Below are 12,251 nucleotides of genomic sequence, written 5' to 3'. Positions count from 1 at the left end.
CTATCCTACTAACCTTTGGAGATGTATCAAAGAAAGGAGCAGTTTTTTCTAAGAACCTGGTAGAGTTAATTTCTGCTGCAGTTCAGGGAAAGCTCAAAATTTTTCTTCCTGTGCTGTCTCTTCTGCCATTGTGTTGTTTTTAAAGGAACCATGTTCAGAAACCCTAGCAAGGGGCAAGTCTTCATGAGCTAACTCCTACTGAAGTTAGAGTCAGCCTTAAATGAGGGAAATATATAGTGTTGTTCTCAACTAAAACCAGATGCTTCTGTAAAAATTAGCCATGTTTTTCTAGATGTGGAAAACAAACAATCAACCTGACTCTCCCCATGATCTTTGGCAGCAGGATAAGATCCCTGATCCTTTAAGAAGAATATGCCCACACTTTATAGCTTTGTAGTCAATGAATTTCTGCATGGTCTGGGGAGAAAAAAAAGCAAAACTTAGATAGTAGCAAGCTCTTGACTACATTCATTTTAAAAACTATTCTCTCTTGGTAAGACTGAGATATTTTTTAATACCATTAGCAACCTTCTTTCTCTAGTTAGAAAACAAGCACATCCCAGGTAAAAGAACTCATTGCAACCATTCTTTAGTTTGTCTGGACTGTAGAAGATGGGACTGACGACCCATAGTCCCCTTCTCTCTCCTGTAGCGAGTCATGTCACATATCTCTTCTCAGAAGCTAAGTTCCATCTTAAAACCAGTTCAGCTTTAGAATCAAAATAAAGCTGCAAACTCAGCATTGTTTTCACAGCAACAGACAGCTGCCTATATAAAAACCATGCAGTAAATCAGCAGGGAGTAGAAAAACAGAGGTAAGAAACAAACAAACTATACATTTCATGAAAAAGAGATATTTAACAAGCACTGTCATAATCGTAGGTGGCTTTGGATTCTACCCACTGCCTTCCACTCATCATAGTAGGGTAAACTGTGCTGGCCAAAGCTAACATTTGTAGCTGTTCCTTAAGCACATACTCATTTTCAGTAGTTCAAACAGCAGTTATTTTCAATTACATGGACTCTGTTTTGGAGACAGTTTTCTGAGCATATGGCCTGTCTCTGAGCTGTTGACAGGGGTTTGTAAGAAGAGCAAAGTACTGAGACCCAAGATATTTTTATTTAAAAAAAAATCAACTAGGGCATTACATTGTGAATGGTTGGTACATAGCACACTGCACTAAATTTTATGTTTATTATGGTAGTTTATTTCAGCAGTACTACTGAGAAATTATTTAGCGTATTTGTTATGTTTCAGGTATTTTAAAATAAGAAAGAATCATAGGTAAAAAGTAATTGTTTTAACATGAAAGTAGTATTGTTTCTGTTGTGTATTGGAACCACATAAAAGACAACTGTTTGTGAAAGATCTGCTGGGAGTAATATTATTAGGCTCTGACAATGTAGGAATTCTAGATTTTTCGGTGATGGATGCATGTCAAACTCCAGCTGATGTTAAAGGAGATAACCCAGTATAAACAACTGGTGTTAGAATCTCAGATTTCCCAAAAAAATAAATATATGCAGTTTTGGAATTTCTGTCATTGCTGGGTCTCTCTGATGGGTCTCATGATTCTCTGCTTAGTCTACTTTGTGCTTTTCAGAAGAAAAAAACATTGTTGACAAGAAGCCTTTAGTCTAACTCTTACGTTGAATAATCTTTTCTGTTTTTCTCTTTCTCCTTGCTTCTTGATTCACTCCTTTCACTTGCAGGTACTCAGTTCTAAAATGTCCTGCTAGAGGTAGAAAACAGCCCACTTCTACTATTTTACCATAACTAAAGATCTCTTACTACATTTTTCAGACTTACGTTAGCTCAATGAATTTTTTACATCTGCATCAAGAAAGTTTGGTTTTGACTGGAAGTGCACCTGCATGCTTACCACAGAGTTGTCCTCTCCTTAACTGGGATGGATGGATGGTCTGAGAGCCAAATTGGATTTCGATGGAATCATGGCCTTGACCTCAAAGGAAAGAGGATCATGTGCTGGTTAAGAGTAATGCATTAGAATGATTAACCTTGTTGATCACAAATTTTCTCTATGTTCTGCTGCTCTACCTCTGCACATGATAGAGCTTTCACTACCCTGAAGTTTTAAATGATGTGTGAATTGAAACAGTATATCCTATTTATCAAGGGGATATCCTGCCCCATCGTATTTTCCCTCTACTGGGGTCCTCTTTCTATTTTTTCTGATTCTGACCATCCATAAAACTGATAGATGGGAAGGGGAACACAAGCTAAATACTACACCAGACTGCCTGTAACTCCCCGGTATTCCTCATGCAACTGCCTTAATTTCCTTCAAGAGAGGGTTTAATATTTAGGGAGGTAGCAAAGTAAGAAAGAGTGTTACCACTCCATACTTTTTAGCTATACCCCTCTTCTTCTAAAATGTATGATTTTAATGTGAGTTCATTAAGCAGGATGGGCCCATAAAATACAAAAGCACAAGAGGAGCCATCTCCAGGGTAAATAATATGTGACACTGTGAGAGAAAAAAAATGTTGTTTTTATCTTATAATACTCATATATTCACTGAGAGTGATTTCTGCCTCCAAATTCAGTTTAAAAGTAAGCAGCAGACAGTGTGAATGGGGCCATAATTATGACTCAAGGAAAAGGGCTGTTCCTCTTCGAAGGGCGCTGCTCTGAAATTGCCTGGGCTGGGTGCTACCTCTTAGAATTGGCTGCGTTGTTCTGGCATAATTTTGCTCTCAGATTTAAGAGTAAAGTACTCATCATACTGAGTAGTAGTCTATTTTGTTAATAGCCCCATCCATTTAAATTCCAAGGTTGGATTTTATTCAGTGACCTCTCCCCAGAGGGGGAGGTGGGTGTTTCTTCTTTAAGATGAGGATATTTTCTTCTTTTTTAAGATGTCTAACCTTCCTTTTAAAACTGCAAAAATATACCAGCACTGTTGTCTTAAAATAGCCATATTGCCTCAAATAAGGAAATCTGGAAGATTATTAAATTCATTTTTATTATAGTGTTGGGAAGGGAAATGTTGCTTCTTTTTCATGGCACAGAGTTTTTGTACCTGCTGACCAGCATTTCACAATTTACCATGAAATTAGACATCTTCAGCATTGACCTAGAAACCATGATGCTATGATGCTACCATTGGATCTCAGAACTGTCAAAGTTTTGTTTTGTGATGCTGATTAATGTCACATAATCTCAAGAGTAATTGGAATTAAATTCACACTAAATCATACTAAAAAAGCCCCACAAAACCAACAAATCCATAAAATTGATCCCTAACACATTCACAGCTTCATTGTATAGATGGGTGGATATGGTTACCTTTATGATGCCTATCTGGCTAAAAATCGTTTCAGTTTTCACCTATTTGAATTGTCCAACTTCTCACACTTAACGTCCCTTGATCTGGGACCAAGTCCCCTCTGAGCTTTGACTCTTTTAATGACCTGCACTGTCTCTGAGATAAGTGCTTTGATGATCTAGCCAGTGCTCCCATACATGACATTTTACAGCTAAGGCATCAGAAATGTCATCAGTGAGTTTGGAAATGGCCTGTTTCTAGCAGATATTGTGGACAGCTATTCAATTGACCTGACAGTCCTGTTGCTCTTGGATTTGAGCTCATGATCAGCCTACCTAGCTCAACAGTGTGTTACTTCTGTGCTAGTCTCTGTCAAGAATATGCAGGTGGGCACTGCACATCACCTTGACTGCTTAGAAAAACCAATACAGTGTGGCAATGCCAATTAGCAAACAAAGGTCTCACAAGATAGGCTGCCATCGATCTGTATATCGAAGTTGTTATTATGTGTGAATTCGGTATAGAATATGTGATGTATCTATCAAAATCATTATCTTCTAAAGTTATCTTACTCCTTTTCAAAGGATGACTTGGTAGTTTTTTAAATTTTACCTTTTCTTTTCGACTCTTCTTTTTCCAAAGCTTTGCTGTAATAAGAAAGAGAACACTGTAATATTTCAGCAAAGTTTTTAATGACTCCTGGTAATAATATAAGTAGGTCAAATATTCTGGTGGTGGAAGCTGTGTACATATACTTACATGGAGGGCTCTTGACTGTATAGTATTTTCATATTTAAAATTCCAAGTACTAATTAAATAATTTTAACAAATTTTATTTTATTTCTATTTTCTCATTTTGGTGCTGTAAAATTTGTCAGAAGGCAGTTTTTATTTTTGTCCTTGGTGTCTTGAGAAACAGAAAATACAGACATGTTTTTAAGAGAAACAGAAACTTCGTGCCAGATGTCATTCCAATGTTTTTACTTTTCTGTTGGCGGAAAGTGGTTATGAGGTTAATAAAATGACATCATTCTTTCTCCTATGAATATTGGAGTGCAAACTCACAAAAAAAAAAAAAGAAGTGGAAAAACTGCAGTACAGCTGAGTATTTTATATTGTAGTTAATGTTTCAGTAGCAAGATCTAATAGCTAGGTTGTTAGTAACCATTCCATTCTGTGCTGTGGTTCTCTACCATTTTTACAAATGCAGGGTATGCATGACTCATTACTTCATCAAAGGTGACATTATTATTTATTTGCACATATTATGGTAGGCGTTGCTCACATATGCGTGCCTGCACAGAACCCTCTGCCAATAAATTTAGAAACTCTTAAGACACCAGCTTGCAAATTTTCTGTGCCTAGAACTCACTGTAGTTTTCATGCTTCTCTACAGGGTACAATAATTACTGGATGACTTTTATTGACTCTAAGCTGGAATAAACCAAAAGCTTAAGCATCAGTTTCAGGCTGCTGAAGCAAGCAGTTTGGTAAAAAAAAGTGAGGAAATAGAAAAGCTTTTGAAGTACTTCCTCTTGCTCTGCAAGAATAATTCATAGTTCAACCATAGAGACCTTTATTTCTACATAGAATAGATTAAGATCAGTGACATTCCTTGTTGTTATTATTTATATTGCTTTAGTCAACATGTAATTTATAATTACATAGCTCAGCTCCGTGCAATAAATAGTCTTTTTGGTGGCCTACAATGTTGATCAATTAATGTCTTTAGAAGAGATATTGCAACAGTATTTGGAAAGAAGACCCATGATGTTAGCTGCCTGTATTTAGAGATTTTACATTTAAAAACATAAATCTTGACGTTTAATCAGTCACATTTCAGCATAAAGCTGCATATGGAATTAATTGTCTTGGTGGGAGTTTTGCATGATACCATGTTGATTGCAAAGGTCATCCTTTGGAATTTGGTACCTTTTGGATGAGATTGAAGTTTGGACACTAGAGGATAAAATGTAATTTGTTGACAAAGTGAAAATAGTCATACATCAATTACTTAAAGTTCCAAATTATTTACTATAAGGTCTTATTTAGCCATTTGTTTGTTAGACTTGCTGCATTTAAAGTGGAGTCATGTCCAGAACATGTAAACCATTTGGATTCTGCCTTTCTACATGTTATATTTTTGACATTGCAAGTATTTATTCTGTATAAAATTTATGTTGCATTTCATTGCCTTGCTTAAAAACTGATGTATACAAACCATGAAATAGTGTTACTTCCTGACACCTGCTTCATATGGTCTCAGATTGTTTCTTTTGCTTGCTCAATGCCTCTTACATTCATGATACCTTGTTTCTAACAAGAATTCAGTTGTATTTATGTGTTTTCTATACATTTCTATAAAACAGAGCCCTAAATTGCTGGGAACACCTCAGTGTTACAGCAATACAACAAAAACAGTGGACTAAATTTGAGGAAGTGATGAGCTCTTTTGAGTGTGTTTGATTTTGTGCACCATCTGTGACAGTCCATAGAGGAGGAGCTTATTGGTTACAACTCAATTCCATGTGCTAAGAGAGCTTGATTATGAACCATTTCACAGGTTTGGCATGCCAGAATTAAGTCATTCCAACAAGTTTTGCTCAAAAAAAAGATGTGTGTATATGTGTATTTACACATATAAATTCTTTTATAGGTATATAAATTCTATCTATATGTGTAGATACAATTCTTCTAGTCAAAATAATTTTCTGTGAGTAGAATGCTCTTTTCAGACTACTTTGAAAGCAAAATAAAATACATTAAATAAATGCTTTGAGAGTGAACAGAAGCTATTTTTACAGACAATTTATTAATCTGTTGAAAGAAAATTAGTTTAAGTTTTTCTAACTCTGGCTGACAAGAGTTTAAAATATTTTAAGTGTGGTTATGATATCACGTGGGAGTTAAGAATATCTTTCTGTATTCTTGTCAAAGAAATGTGTTTTCATATGGTCTTAAAGTTACAAAGTACTGCCATTGTGCCTCTTATTTAAAAAACAGAGACCTCCCTTCCTCATCCTGTGAAAGAGCTAGTATTTTGTATCCAGACACAGGTCACCTAGAGCCTCTAAAATGAGCACTTAATGAAGAAATGTCTTTCTTAAGTGAACAAATGTCTACATCAATAAAATTTTAAAAGCTTTGTGGGAAGAAGGGGCTAAACAGATTAAGTCAATTGAAACTGTTAAATTAAAGTTCTGTGTACAAAACCGAAATATTTCTTGTAAAATGAAAGAATTCCAATGTATAAATGATTGTAATGGGACCCAGCTTTTCAGGGGGGAAACCAGAAAACGACTTTTACCTCCTCTACACATACACACATATTTATTTTGTTAGAAGTTTAAACAATTAATACCTTTGTAACATAAACTGCTTACTTTCTGTAAAAGATAACATTAATGGGACTGAAAGACAGATGCCCTGAATCCCTACTGGTATATGTAGAGGAGTCGTGAGGAGGCACAATATTTACAGTATTGAACAAGTCACCATTTACTCATGCACAGATAATTGTGCTCCAAGAGGCAGTTTTTGTTGTGTGTACTCCCAGTAAGCCCTTGCTTTGCTCTACCTATTGCTCCACTGATGAGAGTTGTGTACTGCCTGATTTCCATTAGATGTAGGATCTGATTTCCAGTCCCTGCTTCTGAAGGAGATTGTTGACACCCTCACAAAAGAAATTTGTTTTGCTTCTTTCTGTTTTGAGTTGCACAGGACAGGCTGTCATACATGAAACAGGTTTTATAAAAATGCTTTTCCTAAAACATGAGAATTATTTCCAATAGTCTGGGCAAATCTCATGGCTTATTAACCTGCAGAAAAATGACATGAACTACTTTGGATCTAACAAAGTGGAGTCATCAAGCACTCTTGGCAGCAGCATCTTTTATTTTGGGAGGAAGGGATTTGTAAGCAGTGCCTTTTTAGGTGTGGCTTCTGTGGTCACAGGTAAGCAGTGCAAGACTACAGATTCATCTTTTTGCCTCTCAACTACAGAAATCCCATTAGCAATACCCATTCATCAGCCTCCTGATAGACAAGTTAATTGGCAAGATTTTGCTGAGTACTGAATCAAGTGTGTTATTGTGGTGTTAAGTCTATGCTAATAAACTCATTAATTTGATGTTAATTGTGTGTTACTGGCAGGCAAAGTCATATATGAATGGAGATGGGAAGTTAGGCAGCTCCATCTATGCTCTAGCATTTAATTTTGTATCCATTTTGTTCATTATGATACTCATGGTTATCTGATAAAAAGATTTGTTTGTTGTAATTTTTTTAATGCTTTCAGTCGAGATGGTTCACTCGGCTTGTCATAGTCTGAGTTAGAAAGGCAGGGTTTTTTTGAACATGATACGTAGGATTTCTTAGCTAATAATCCTAACTGGATTTTTCCCCTTCTACAGGTTTGGAGCAGGACTGCATTTCCTTTTGGACTTTTTTATGCTTTCACTAATTATATCATAGCCTTTAAGGAAATGAGTATTGCCTTATTTTCACAGCCCATGTGTCCTCCCTAGGTAAGATTCCAGACACTGTTGTAATAATAATGAAATCAACACCACAAAGCATAGTGTATAGTGAGAACTTTACTTATAGGAACTGCTTATCATTTAGGTTCTTAGCTCAAAGGCAGTAATCACCAATCAAATCTTTTATCTGAAAACCAATTTGATGGTGCCAGCACTGTATATCCGGGTTTGAGTGTGATCATATTGGTTTGTCAGCTTGGTTTTCCTTCCTTTGGAGGATATATTTGATTATTTCCTACAGGCTAGCAAGGAAAAAGCAGAGAAACAACACATCTGAAAATTAATGAAAACTTTACCATGGGCTATAGCAAAATTAACAGTGGGGCTGCCACATCGCATTCCCTCTGTCTCCCCAATTTAATGAGTTGTATATTTCCCTTTCAACTGGCCCTCAGACTTCCTTGGATCACAGACATTTCTGTGCACATGGAGCATGCATAGACATACCGGTGCACATTACTTTCATCAGGAAAGCAAGTATATTCATAATTTGATTTCGCTTATTTGATGGAAAGCAAGGTGGTGTTACTTTTCTGAGCTTTCAGGCCAGCAGAGATCGGAGTGGTCTTGGACTTAACTGCTTTTCCTGACTTAAGATTTTATCTTTTACATGTGAAATGGAACTGGAGGTGTGTTAGAGAACTCACAAAACTCTGTTGTTGTTGCCTGTTTTCAATGACAACCCCACTCCCAAAGGAAGCTGCACAAAGCTACACAAAGAGACAGTACTAAACAACAAGTTGATGTGTCTCAGTCCAACTATGGAGCCATGGTAGATTTTTGTTCATTATTATTACATCATTTTTTGCAGATGTATAGATTTTCTTGATATCATTTGCTCCCTTCCATTAAAGAAGGCTTAACTCTCCTTGTCCAGGTTAGAAAAGCAAGTCTTGTTTGAAGGCAACATGCTGACTCAGCCAGCACGATATTAATGGAATTTTACCTCTGCAGTAGGCCATGAAGAATAACTTTTAAAATCAGATCTGGCTTGCCAGAGGTCTGCCTGTATAATATTTACTGCTGTGCATCCTCTTGAAGATGACCAGATAGCTCTACTTAAAACAGAGTTGATAATCTAACTCTTTCCCCTTGGAGAAGTGTAGAATACTAGAATTTAATTAAAGAGGTTACTACATCTGCTGTCCCAAAGGTATGTGTAACAGAAAAATAACTCAATCTAGTAGGTGTTTCCCACATGATCCTGAGTTTTCCTGGGAAGTCAAGAGAGATTTCTTCTAGTGGTTGTCTTTCTTTAGATTTTCTCCAGTTCACATCTCTTCAGCAAAGTTACCTTTTATTGCCATGAAGTTTCTCTAGGAACTTTCTCGATCTAAGAAGATGTCTCTTTGGAAGCTTGCCTGTTTCACCTCATGGCAATGTTTGTGGGCACAAGAGCATTAAAGTCAGCGTACTATAGACCTGACAAAAGTGGATTTATACTCAAAGCTGCCTGCTGGCTGTGGTGTTCCTGGCTCGGCACAGAGCACTGTGAAGGCTGATACAAGACACTGGTGTAACAAGACTGCTTCATTCTCATTTGTCCCCACCTTCCCCCAAAAAGCAAAAGGAAATATTTGTTCCATACCTATAAATTTACCTGCATTTACCTTATCTGAGGCTCCTGTAGCATTGTATTCTCTGTGTTTACTGTTCTGTGTATTTAATAGGAATACTTTGTTAATTAAAAATGTGGTAGGCATAGAAGAAAAAATTAAATTTCCCTCTGGATGTCCCCCCTGCACCACCCAGATTGTTTGCCTTTGTGTGCCTTTAAAACAAATAGCATATGGTTCTGTGACTGTTCCTGTAATTTAAAGTAGTCATGTTGCCTGCAGAAATGAAGGGCACCACGTACACATAAAACTTGCACAGTATTTTCTAATGAAATGCGACAGCCCATTTGTGCAGCTGTGTCTAATAAGGCATGAATACAGTTAACTGCTGTTTACCTCCTCACATTGTTTGTTTGAAGTACAGAAATGCTGTACATTCACATTAAGCAATTCAGTATAGAAATCTGACTTGGACTGACTATTGATGGGAAGTATTTAATAATTTTGTAGCAGGTTAAAACATATGGTTGTAGTTACAATAAATAAATGACTTGGTCCATAAACCATTGCCATTCAGTGCAACTGTCACATTGATGTAGGTTTATCCTTCGGGAGAATAAAATGTAGATAACAGTTAAGTAATAAATGACAGTCTGGGTCTTTGGGGAAGGGAAAAGTTTCAAATTCTTTTTAACGAGGGCATTTGTAAGAGAAGAGGAAAAGGTAATGTGCCAGAGATGAGAAACTCTCCAAACATGTTTTAATTCTACCCATCAGATTTTCTTCTAGTATTTCTTCCCTACCCCTCCCCAAGTCTAGGGAAAGTAATATAACTGCTAAGCCATAGGCAGCAAAGAATTCACACATACTTCATAGTTGCATCTGACTTACCCTTGCATAGTACTGCTGCCTTTCCAACAGAGCAGAAGTGTTCTTCTCTGACAAAATTAAGGAGCATTTTCCTTTAGTTTTTAAAAAATGTTTCTGGATTTGTCTGAATTTCTTAACCCAGTATTCTTTTGCAACACAGAAACAAAGATGACACAGTTAAATTTGGGAAGATGTAGGCACTGTATTAAGTTATCTGTAACTATGAATAGCTGTAGCTATTAAATGTATTTGCTCAAAATATTGTTTTCCAGTACTAGGGTCAAAGTGTTCTTAACATAAAGGATCACCAAGGAAGACTGGCACAGGTCCTCAATGGCCTCTTTATTAACAGATATTTTAATAACGGTTGTGGTGTCCCTGGTGTCCAGGCTCTCACTGGCTTGATTTGTTTTAGTTCTGTTTGCATTTGAAAGTGAATTTTTTTTCATTATTCTTTCTTATATCTATTTTAACAGATACAGTTGTGATAAGAGCTCTGAAAGTCTCTGCTTATGTAATAAATACAAAAAATTAAAAAGCTAAAATCCTTGGTATCTTGTACCGCTACCTAAAGTTCATTATCTGTAATGGACAGTAACCTTAGCTGGACGTAAGTCTTCTATTGTAACTGTATGATACATAGGAATAAAATTCAAAATACATGTTCTTGTAGCAAAAGAATAAAAAAAACAAATTAAAAGCTCTCTTAACCTTCTCACTTAATTTAATTATCCTGCCTCCCCTCCGTGTAGGCTTTTCCTCACTCTGTAGATGTATTTTCTGTCCACATCATTTAATTTCTGGAATTCCACAAAAAATACTCAATACTCAAGGAGTCAGTACATGACATTCAAGTACTCTGCATTCCACAGCAATTCTGGAGAGCTTTAGAACAGTTCAGTTATAACCTTCTGTGTCCTCTTATCTTCTGTTTCTCCAAGCTTGTCTTAGTGAGAGGTTGGCTTTTGCCACTGTTACTGGAAAGCTGATACTTCTTCTCCTGTGTCCCCTGGAAAAAAAGACTGTTTTCAAAGCTACCAACTGTAGGAGAGAAATGGTTCACTACGACTTCTCATTGCATCTCCAGAGATGGCAGCAGATACACAAGGGCATACACTGCCACTGCTGCTGCTTCAAGGCAGTGTCAGTCACTGGCCAAGTTTTGCATTGTTTACATGCTGGCTTAGTTTCATCTGCTTGTTCACTGCAGAGAAGAGGTTGAATGTACTGAAGACACATGTGCCAGCTCTTAATTGGTAGGGGTCTGACTGCATGCATTGGCAACAAACGTATAGATTGGGAAGGAAACCATGTGTTTCAGGGGACAGAGTAGCTGTTAACAGGAGTTAACAGAAGTCTTGTTAACAGGATGCAAAACTTCAGTGATAAGCTTGAGGTTCTGATTTCACTGAGTTTTTGTGGCTACATGGAATGAAATTTTTTTTATGTAGGAATTCACCGATGTAAGACTAGCAGTTTGAACTTCAAACGTCAGCAGCTGCAAATGGTTTTGTTGCCTCTGTGAAATTAATTGTTGCCTAGCCTATCACATTATGCATTTGTGTTTTCTTCATGGCTGGAGCAAAATCTCTTTTAGAAGTGATCACTAGCACAAAATCAATGGTTTCTTTAGTATCTGGTGGGTGGACTTGGAGAAGAAAAGATAAGCATGGAGTAGTGTGCCTCTTCTCATCCTGTTTCCCTTCTGTAAGTCAAAAGAGGAGACGCAGTTCTAAGACATGACTAAAGCACTCTTGCCTGGCACCAGTTATCTTGTCCTTTTCCTGCATGTGCTGGTCATAGGAGTTTTCATAAAATACGTAGAGCCAGAGGATACCCTTAAATCTTTTAACTCTTAAATGTTTTCAGTAAGTAGTGGCAGGGGAATGGAATTTCTTACATAAAAATACAAAAGCTAGATGCTATCTCACACAGGGAGAACCAAATTTCAAGCACATGGGCTCTCAAACAGTGGTGGAAACAGCAACTCATGGATG

General features: G+C 36.9%; 1 protein-coding gene across 1 annotated transcript in view; it reads left to right on the top strand.

Moving 5' to 3' along the window:
- SCFD2 (sec1 family domain containing 2) overlaps positions 1-12,251 on the top strand; it is a 190,987-nt gene that overhangs the window by 54,011 nt on the left and 124,725 nt on the right. The window lies entirely within an intron of this gene.

Source organism: Pipra filicauda, unplaced genomic scaffold (assembly GCF_003945595.2).
Source record: "Pipra filicauda isolate LSUMZ 115617 unplaced genomic scaffold, ASM394559v2 scaffold116_size3395265_pilon, whole genome shotgun sequence".
Classification (NCBI taxonomy): Eukaryota; Metazoa; Chordata; class Aves; order Passeriformes; family Pipridae; genus Pipra; species Pipra filicauda.
The sequence above is the reverse complement of the archived record's forward strand: the minus strand, read 5'-3'. Positions and strand labels throughout refer to the sequence as shown.